Here is a 10,461-nt window from a genome sequence, read left to right as displayed (position 1 = left end):
GGGAGGACCTCCACCTCAGGTGCAAGGGAAAGTCTCTGTGCACCCCTCATCACCTTACTGGCTCTGCAACCCCACCAAAAACATAGTGAAAATCACCTGTATATAGCGAGGGACCTAAATACAGTCAGATTTGAGAGATCCAACAACATTCAAATACATGAAAATTTGAACTAATACAGTAACCATCAGCCACATGCAGCTATTTAAATTTAAATTACTTTATATTAATTAAAGAATTATGTTCCCAAATCACATTAGCCACTAATGGCTCCTGTGTTGGACAGCTCAAATATGAAGCACTTCCATCACTGCAGAAAGTTATACGGGGCAGGACTGATACAAATGGTACACAGAAGTACATCTGGACTCTTGAAACCCTGCTATCTCATCTTTGATTCTTTTTACTAAATATTCACTGAGTATTTACGTCATGCAAGACACTGGAAAAAAGTTCAATGAAGCATACAGAGATGAATACGATGATAACTGGGCATCAGGAGCTTACATTTGAGATGTAGAAATATAGATACATGACTACCTATATTATAAATAGAAGAATGTACAAGAGCAAAAGAACGGGCAAATTATTCCGCTTAGACAAACAGAGAAGGATGAAACCATTTCACACTGATCCTCGACAGTTCCAGGATTCCAAGATAACAAGCACCATCCTGATTGAGAAATCGCACATTTCCATGCTGTCGGTTCCATGTAAACAGCATTTGAACACATTCCATCAAAACTGCTTTGAAAACTTGTCCAAAATAAAATTTTCTTTGGTGAGAAGATGTAACAAACCTAAGAGGTACCACATGCTAATGGAAAAAATATAGGATTCAAGGTGAGAAGACCTGTCTGACAGCTAAGTCCAACTTTCACAAGCTGTGCAACCTTGAGTAAGCTATTAACTTTTCTGAGCCTCAAGATCTTCATTTTCAAAGTGGAAGAAATAATTCCTACCCCATCTGTCCCAAAAGCTATTACTGTAAGAATAACCACAATAGTGAAAGAAGCTCAGAAATAGAGTGTCGTATTACTATTATCACTGAAAGCAACATGAAACGTTGGAGGACATACAAATCCATTGCTGGCAAGTAACTTTGGACTGCATGTGGAAGGTTCACAATTCTGCACAAGGATATCAAATTCTGAATCCATAAATCTTTATTTAGATTTAAAAGCAAAACACACACTCCCTGTCATCATACCTAGCTCTTCTGTTGGGGTCAAAACCATTGATTAATCCCAGAGGGCAATCTGCCTCTTGCCAGCATGAAGGAGGCCATGGCATTGAGGGTAAACTTACCATGAATGACAAATTAAAATTTTCCTGACTAGGACAAATTAGCAAATGAATGGGAAAGTAGGGTAGGTTTCTTTGCTATGGAGAAGAGAATGGATCAGTAGGATAACTCCCACAATGTACAAATGGAAAGAAAGGAGGCCTTGGAACAATTGCCAGACATGGGTCCTGTTGATTTCATGAGGAATTTTAATAAGAATTTCACACTTTGTAACCACAAGCTTTTGAGTCTGTCCGAGAAAATGCTAAATGCTTCTGTAAACGTAAAATGACACCACTTTTACTTTCCTGCAACTCCTGGCAATAGCGTGGGATGATTTCTTTTTCAGCAGAGAGTGTGACTAGATTGGGTTTTTCCCCAGATGTGTAGGGAATGGTTTCAATTACCTGGTGCCATGCTTTCATTTTTAAGCAGCCCCTCGAACCTATTGGGTTTGGCAGTTCCAGTAAAAGGGCAGAACCACAGAGGGGCCCTTCTAGCCATCCAAGCTATGGTTTCACCATGCTCACCATGTAGCTGGCACAGACTCACATACAATAGAATAGAAATGCTTATACCGGGATGCAAGGCACAGAATAGCATACATTTTCAACAAGGAGGCCTAAAGGTTAAAATAATAAACTTCAAGTGATGTATGCCACATGTGACATTTTGGTTCCAGACGTAACAACCCAAACCAAGGTCTTTTGCTTAACAATTCCAAAACAATATTACTCTCCTAGGTTTCTGATTTTCATTTTGCCTCAATTGCTCACAGATTACACTTTGGCAAACTTGGACGCAACATAGGACTGTTTAAAATGCTCATGCCGGGAAACCTGCAAGATGATCTGCACTAAATCATCCTCGAATTCTTCGTTCTTGTGGTCACTTAACCATTTCCACAAATACGGCATGGACTTTTTCTTCAGGAGGAAAATTTGAAATAATCACTCTAAGTAAGTAGTACAGTGAACTCTCCCCTCCCCCAAATAAAACAATAGACATTTGTTCTAATATAATTGGCCATTTATCCCAGATCTCAGCAATTTATGGCTCAACTGTCTGAAACTGAAATCACAATTTTAATAGCAAAGTAGAGACTTACCAGTCACAGAAAAGTCCGGAAATGGGCTCCAAAAACACGAAACTTTGGTATGCATTTCAGAACCTAGTTGAAAGGTCCAATAGTCTTAGCAGTTCTTCATTATTTTACAATTATATTTTTTAATTATTTTGAAGACTTTGAAGCACATATTTTATCTTGAAATACTTCAACATAATGTCCTTAAGTTCAGGAATATAAAAAACAGCATGGAAATAACCATTCTTTAGTTTTCTTTTCTAGCCCCATCTTTGTAAGGAAGGTAAGTTATTGATTACCTTCCCTTGTCATATTGTAATAAGGGTAGTATGAGAGCCATGATCACAAAAGTGATAGTAATGAAAACAATGGTGAATACTTAGGGATTTGCAGGTGACCGAATCTGAAAATACAGTGATGGCTTTTCCCATACTTTAGTTGAACTACATAAGCTTAGGTAAATTTGTAATAAAAATACCATTTATTACAATAGTAAAATATTAAAAGAGTAATGAGAAAGTCAACCAGACAGCTTCTAAATCACACAGTTAACACAGGCTATGTGACTAAATGTTTTTTTCTTTTAAGCTTTTCAGAAAAACTGCTGCTGCTGCTGCTAAGTCGCTTCAGTCGTGTCCGACTCTGTGCGACCCCATAGACAGCAGTCCACCAGGCTCCCCCGTCCCTGGGATTCTCCAGGCAAGAACACTGGAGTGGGTTGCCATTTCCTTCTCCAGTGCATGAAAGTGAAAAGTGAAAGTGAAGTCGCTCAGTCGTCTCCGACTCTTCGCAACCCCATGGACTGCAGCCCACCAGGCTCCTCCATCCATGGGGTTTTCCAGGCAAGAGTACTGGAGTGGGGTCAGCAAAACTACTTACAGTCAAAAAAAATGTATCACTGGGGCACAGGCAGAGTGGAGAAATGCAAATCAAACGTGACCCAGGTATTTACAGATAAAAGGCCAAGGAAGTAATGTACTCTGGGAGAAAAGTCAAAGGGAGTCAAATGACCATAACATGTCAGCTGAAAGGCCCTGGAAGCTTGCCTATCCTATCCCAGTATTCTGTAAATGAGGAAAATAAGGCTCAGATAAGAAATTAGCCTAAATTGAGGACAGGGAAAGAACTACAATTAAGTCTTTTCCTCCTATTCAACCAGTGCTCGTTCTACTAGACCTACTCTTTAGTGATCAGGACACTTAATTGTCTGTGGGTGATGATGGGCAAATTCCCAAATCCTTCCATCCAACCTCTGATTCCTCCTCTGTAAAAGGAGGATGATACCAACTACTCCATCGTCTTCATTAGATGATTGCACATTATTATATAGACAATTAGCATAAGAAAGTTACACGCTCAAAAGAATGAAAAGGCAAACATCAAAGCAGTTTCCTTTTTAAAGATTATTTGAAGTTACAAATAGATAGGAAATTCTCAAATTTCAGTGCCCTAAGAAGGCTAGAGTCAGTAGACCCACAGACCAGTCATAAAACAAAGATGTTTTATCTTCTTGCAAATGCTTTTCCAAACTCATCCAAGTCAAAATGATCGTGGAGAAGAAAAGAAAATCATGGCATTTGAATTAATAGGCATTAGACACTTGAAACACAGAACTGCAATATATATACACAAATTTAAATTTAGGAATTTTCCTTTTGTGTTTTCCTCATAGTTATTCATGATACAGGCAATATCACTTGCAAGCAAAGATAAACATTCTACACTGATGCCAGCAAACATTCTTAGCAGCAAAAACCTACTAATGAACATCTTCTCACCAGTGGGTCCCTACCACCTACCAAGAAGAAAAACAAACTAATTATTTTTCTTGAGTTTTTTTCAATTTTTATGACTGAAAGCCTTTAGGCCCTTTAAATCATATTTTATTGCATTTTTCTTTACCTAGTCATACTATGGGATGAAATAGCCCATTCTTGTTGATACGTCTTTATGAAAGATATCGATATGTGATTGTCTCACTCAAGTTAATATATGAAGAAACTGGCATAGAAATATATTATTAGCTTTGTTGATTGGTTGGTTTAGTCACTAAGTTGTGTCTGAGTCTTGTGACCCTATGGAATGTAGCCCACCAGGCTCCTCTGTCCATGGAATTTTCTAGGCAAGAATACTGGAGTAGGTTGCCATTTCCTCCTCCAGGGGATCTTCCTGACCCAGGGGTCAAACCCTGGTCTCCTGCTTTCCTGCATTGCGGGGGGATTCTTGACCAACTGAGCCGCCAGGGAAGCCCCATATTATTAGCTTATTTCATTATAATTAATGTGCTTATGATGACTAAAGAAAATATGCCTTCTTGCATGACTCTGTACCTTGAAGGTTTTTGCTCATAGGAAAGCCCTGTCCTTTTCTGATAGATTCAAGCCTTTCTAGCTGTAGAGCATGAAAATAAGCATAGATTACAATGATTCCAATTACCACCAATATAATCAGTAAGTTGTTTCTAATAAAGGTTTATTAGAAAAGAGTTCAGAAATGAACCCATCACATAGGCTATCATCTATATGATCTGGAATCTTAAATATATCAAGCACACAGCTACATGTACTCCTTCAGTTATTGATGAGTTAATTTCGTTCTGTTCTTGATGATAGACTGATTCTCTGATCCATACCCTACACCTGTCCTGCTCAGACCCTTAGTCATAAGAGAAACTTGTGTATGGTGTGAAAGCAAATTTCTCACCACTACAGCACTGAGGTGAGATTCTTCATTGTAGAGATCCTGCGGTAAAGTAATGAGGACTAAAAATGGAAAAGGACTTCCACTTCTGGCCACCTGGAGAAGAAAATGACAACCCACTCCAGTATTCTTGCCTGGAAAAATCCCATGGACAGAGGTGGGCTACAGTCTATGGAGTCACAAAGAGTCAGACACAACAGAGCGACTAATGCTTCTGGTCACCACAGAGAAATTTTCCTCTTAAAATTATTAAACCTGACAAGACATATGAAATAACTGTTTTCAGATGTTGGACAACAGGCAAAATATGATCCCTGAAAGATGGGAAATGAACAAGGTGAGCCTGGAAGTACTTTGCAGATCTCAGTGTGGAGTGGGAGGAAACAGATCAGAATTCAAGGCCACTGAGGCAGCTGGAATTCATGGGGCACGGTACTAGACAGAAAAGGGCTGGGTAATTTGTGTGTACAAACACACAATTCCAACCTGAAAAAAGTGCTATAAAGAAATAAAAGGAGTTCCAGAAACCTGCACAGGGGCCCTCTTGAGTCTTTGGCTGAATACTAGGCAACAGATGCATAGAACAAGACTCCACAAAGCCAGGGAAAGAACAACTATAGGGACCTATGGGCTGAACAATTACCACAGTTCACACAAGATCTGGAAATGTTCAAGTTTCAATCTGCCAAAGTAGAGAGAGCTCACTAGACACTCTGAGCATTTGACAGACCCTAGAAAGACCATGCCTTAGGAAGAAGACTACTCTAAGTCCTAATAAAGGCACTCTGAATCTGCCCTATCAAAGCTGAGAAACAACCCCTTAGTGATACAAGGTGTTAACTATGCTGCTTATCATTAAATCATGACCAGTGTGTGTTTATGCTGCGTTAGATCCAAGAATCTTACTCAACATTTACAGGCAAAATACTAAGTGATCAGGAAGTGAACTAGATGGAAACTTTATGTGGACTCTATTCTTTCTTAGCTGGTATTTTTCAAAACCAAGGCAGAGGCCATGGTTTGCAAATTCCACAGTCTTACAAAGAGACCTTGAATCAATCAATGGACAACAATGAGTAATTGTGAAACCTATCTCAGTATTTTCAAAAATCCCACAAATGCTCATCAACAGCTTTCTCCTAAAAATACTAATTCACATTTACAAGTGTTTGTTGGGGCCAGGCAATGTGCTGAGCTCTTTACATGCATCATCTCATCTGCACAATTGCACAAGATGGAATTTATATTATTTCTGTTTGCAGAAAAGAGAGGCTTGGAGTGGTTTGGTATAATGTACTACATGTGACAGGTGGTAAGACATGGAGGGAGGTCTCTCACCCACAGCTGTAGGATTCCAAAGCCAGGCACTTAAACACTCAACTCATTCCCTATGTTGAAAGTGAACATCTGGATTCTACTCTCAGACACTCTCAGAATTCCCACACAAAAATTTCCACAAGAACATAGCAATCAGGGAAGTAAATAAAAGTCAGACCTTGCCTGATTTCTTCCTCTCCTGGGCAGCTAGAGCAATCTAGATTGTATGAATTTTTGTTTTGATCTGGGCAGGGGTTAAGGGGTGTGGTAGCATTTTTAAATTTTAAATTATGGGATCTGAATAACTTTTTCTCTGTTGTGGTATTTTATCAAAAAATGTCAATTTCCAAAGAAGGCCAAATTTCTTGATATAGTCTGCTCTAACTCTCATCTATAATTTTCACTCTAAACCAATACTTTTCTTATTGATTCAGCTAATCGTTTAAAGATGCTATAGACATTCTTTAAAATGTAGACTTTGATGAAAGCCCTGACTGCTACAAAAACTCACAGAATAGACCGAGGCAAGTCAGAGAATCTTCCCGGGCCACAGTTTCCCTGTCTAGAAAGTGACGATCTTGGGACTTCCCTGGTCCAGTGGTTAAGATGCCACACTTCCATTGCAGGGGGCGCAGGTTTGATCCCTGGTCGGGGAACTAAGATCCCATATGCTGCAAGGTGCACACCCAAAAAACAAAGTGGGGATCTTGAAATACACTGGCATTTGCCAAATGACATATCACAGAACACTTGTCCTAAGAGGTGCCCCAAGCAAAAGAAATTCCAGGTCAAATAAACAGGAGAAAAGCTACAAACAGTTGCTCCCATTTAGAGACTGAGGACCCATTAGCAGTGAATAATCTGCTTGCAAATTAAAGCCTCAGCAAAGTCTAGCAGTAAAAAGATCTATTTAACTGTGCTTAATTTTGAATTTCCCAAACCTGTTTGACTCTAAAACCATTTCCCTGGAAAAGTGCCTACAAACATCCCATTGAAGCAGTATCCATTTATTTACTCATAAAACTATTTATTGAGCATCTACTATGTGCTAGACAGCACACTGGGTATTGAGAATACAAAATAAACATCATCCCAGTTTCCCTGAGTCTAGAGTTTAGTTGAAAGAATAGACAATAAATACGCAAAAAATAAACAAACATGATTTTGTGTTAAGAAGAGTACTATGAAGGAAATAGTTTTTTAAATGTAAAATAAAGAAAAATGGAGCATATTTAAATGGGATAGTGAGAAAAAGCCACTTTGGCCTCTCTAACATCATTAAATATTATTAGCACCATTTAAGAAGATAATTGAAGAATGAGAAGGAGACTGCATGTGAAGAGCACTAAGCATCTGTGAAAACCCCAGGGTGTGAAACTGCTTAACAAGTTCAGAGAATCAAAAGGCCAGTGAGATGGAAGAGGAAGCCTGACTTCAGGACTGGAGAGACTGGGCATGCAGGGCTTCCGGGTCACAGAAAAGAGCTTGGACTTTATTCTAAACACAATGGAAAGGAGTTTCAACTGGGAAGTCACCTGACAAAATTTTGTTTTGTTTTTTAAAATATGAAAAAATCTGCCTGCGATGCAGGAGATCAGGGTTCGATCCCTGGGTGAGGAAGATCCCCTGGAGAAGGGAATGGTGATCCACTCCAGTATTCTTGCCTGGAGAATTCCATGGACAGAGAAGCCTAGTGGGCCACATACAGTTCGTGGGATCACAAAGAGTCGAACACAACTGAGCAACTAACAAACAAAACAAAACAACATATATATACATATATATATAATTTTTTTAAATTTCTTTGGCTGCACCAGGTCTTAGTTGCAGCACTCAGGATCTTCAACTTGGTTGCAACACATGGGATCTTCAGTTACAGCATGCAGGATCTTTTCATTGTGGCAATGTGGGATCTAGTTCCCTAACCAGGGATCAAACCTGGGTCCCCTGCATTGGGAGCACAGAATCTTAGCCACTGGACCACCAGAGAAGTCCCAAAATTTGTTTGTTTTTTGTTTTCTAAGTTCATTCTGGCTATCCTGTGAAGAAGAGTTTTAAGAGCTAGAAGAATACTTAGGAAGAATTCAGAGAAATTGCATTGGTTTTCAATTGCTGCTAGAATAAACTATCACGGACTTATTAGGTGAAACAATACAAATTTACTATCCTACATTTCTGCAGGTCTGATGTCTGACATGTCTCACTAAGCTACACTCGTCAGGACTGCATTCTTTTCTGGAGGCTCAAAGGGAGAATCAATTTCTGGCTCATTCAGGTTGTTGGCAGAATTCAGTTCCCTATGGCTGTGGAGCTGAGCTCCCTGTTTTCTTGTCCCTGTAAGCTCAGACATTCTCAGCTTCTAGAAGCCACCCACATTCCTTGGTTTGTGGCCTCCTTCCTCTATCTTCAAAGCCAGCAATGGTGGGTTGAGTCTTTCTCATTCTTCAAATCTCTCCTCCTTTTTGTTCCATTACATCCCTCTGACTCAGCCAAGAAATATTCTTTGCCTTTAAGGACACATGTGATTAGGTTGGGCCCATCCAGATAATCCAGGATAATGTGAAGATCTGTAACCTTAATTACATCGGCAAAGTCCCTTTTGCCACGTGTGGTAATATATTCACAGATTCTGGGCATTAACACGGCACATCTTTGGGGAGATAGGAGGAGAAGTATTATACAGCCTACCACAAACTGCTCTCACTTGGTAGCAGTTCCAAGTGAGAAACAAGATAAATTAGATCAGCGTGGTGGCAATGGGAAAAGGTAGACAGATTTAAGGCATATTTTAGAGTCAGAATTAGTAGACTTGGTGGTGATGTGTTATTTAGGTGGAGGTACCCCAAGCCCAAGGTAAGAGAAACCCAAGTAAGATGGTAGGTGTTGCAAGAGGGCATCAGAGGGCAGACACACTGAAACCATACTCACAGAAAACTAGTCAATCTAATCATACTAGGACCACAGCCTTATCTAACTCAATGAAACTAAGCCATGCCCGTGGGGAAACCCAAGACGGGCGGGTCATGGTGGAGAGATCTGACAGAATGTGGTCCACTGGAGAAGAGAATGGCAGACCACTTCAGTATTCTTGCCTTGAGAACCCCATGAACAAAAAGGAAGAGAAGGGGACGACAGAGGATGAGATGGCTGGATGGCATCACTGACTCGATGGACATGAGTCTGAGTGAACTCTGGGAGTTGGTGATGGGCAGGGAGGCCTGGCGTGCTGCGATTCATGGGGTCGCAAAGAGTTGGACACGACTGAGTGACTGAACTGAACTGAACTGAACTGAACTCAGTAGTAAAGGAGAACGACTCAGTGATAAAGAATCTGCCTGCCAAAACTCCTACATTGGGTTCAATCCCTAGGTTGGGAAGATCCACTGAAGTAGGAAATGACAACCTACTCCAATATCTTGCCTGGGAAATACCATGCACAGAGGAGCCTGGCAGGCTGTAGTCCAAGGGGTCACAAAGAGTCAGACATGACTGAATGACTGAGCATGCATGCATAAGAGGAGGGAACTGCAGACACACACAAGAGGAGGGAATCGAGGCTAACTCCTAAATTTCTGATCTTTCAGGCTTACAGGCTGAGTGCCAGGGGCTTTCAAAAAATAAAGAATATTGGGACTAAAGCCAATTTTAGAGGAAAAATCAATAGTTCCGTTTTCTATGTAATACTAGAGAAACATTAACCAGATCACCTCTGAGATCTCTTACTGTTAACACTTTCAGTTCAATTCAGTCACTCAGTCATGTCCGATAGACCGGCCAGGCCTCCCTGTCCATCACCAACTTCCAGAGCTTACTCAAACTCACGTCCATTGTGTTGGTGATGCCATCCAACCATCTCATCCTCTGTCGACCCCTTCTCCTCCCACCCTCAATTTTTCCCAGCATCAGGGGCTTTTCAAATGAGTCAGTTCTTCACATCAGGTGGCCAAAGTATTGGAGTCTCAGCTTCAGCATCAGTCCTTCCAATGAATATTCAGGGCTGATTTCCTTTAGGATGGACTGGTTGAATCTCCTTGCTGTCCAAGGGACTCTCAAGAGTCTTCTCCAACACCACGTTCA

At 40.4% G+C, this 10,461-nt stretch overlaps 1 pseudogene; it reads right to left on the bottom strand.

Moving 5' to 3' along the window:
• LOC104988482 overlaps positions 1–10,461 on the bottom strand; it is a 14,644-nt pseudogene that overhangs the window by 595 nt on the left and 3,588 nt on the right.

The sequence above is a fragment of the Bison bison genome, unplaced genomic scaffold, assembly GCF_000754665.1.
Source record: "Bison bison bison isolate TAMUID 2011002044 unplaced genomic scaffold, Bison_UMD1.0 scf7180017864134, whole genome shotgun sequence".
Taxonomy (NCBI): domain Eukaryota; kingdom Metazoa; phylum Chordata; class Mammalia; order Artiodactyla; family Bovidae; genus Bison; species Bison bison.
The sequence above is the reverse complement of the archived record's forward strand: the minus strand, read 5'-3'. Positions and strand labels throughout refer to the sequence as shown.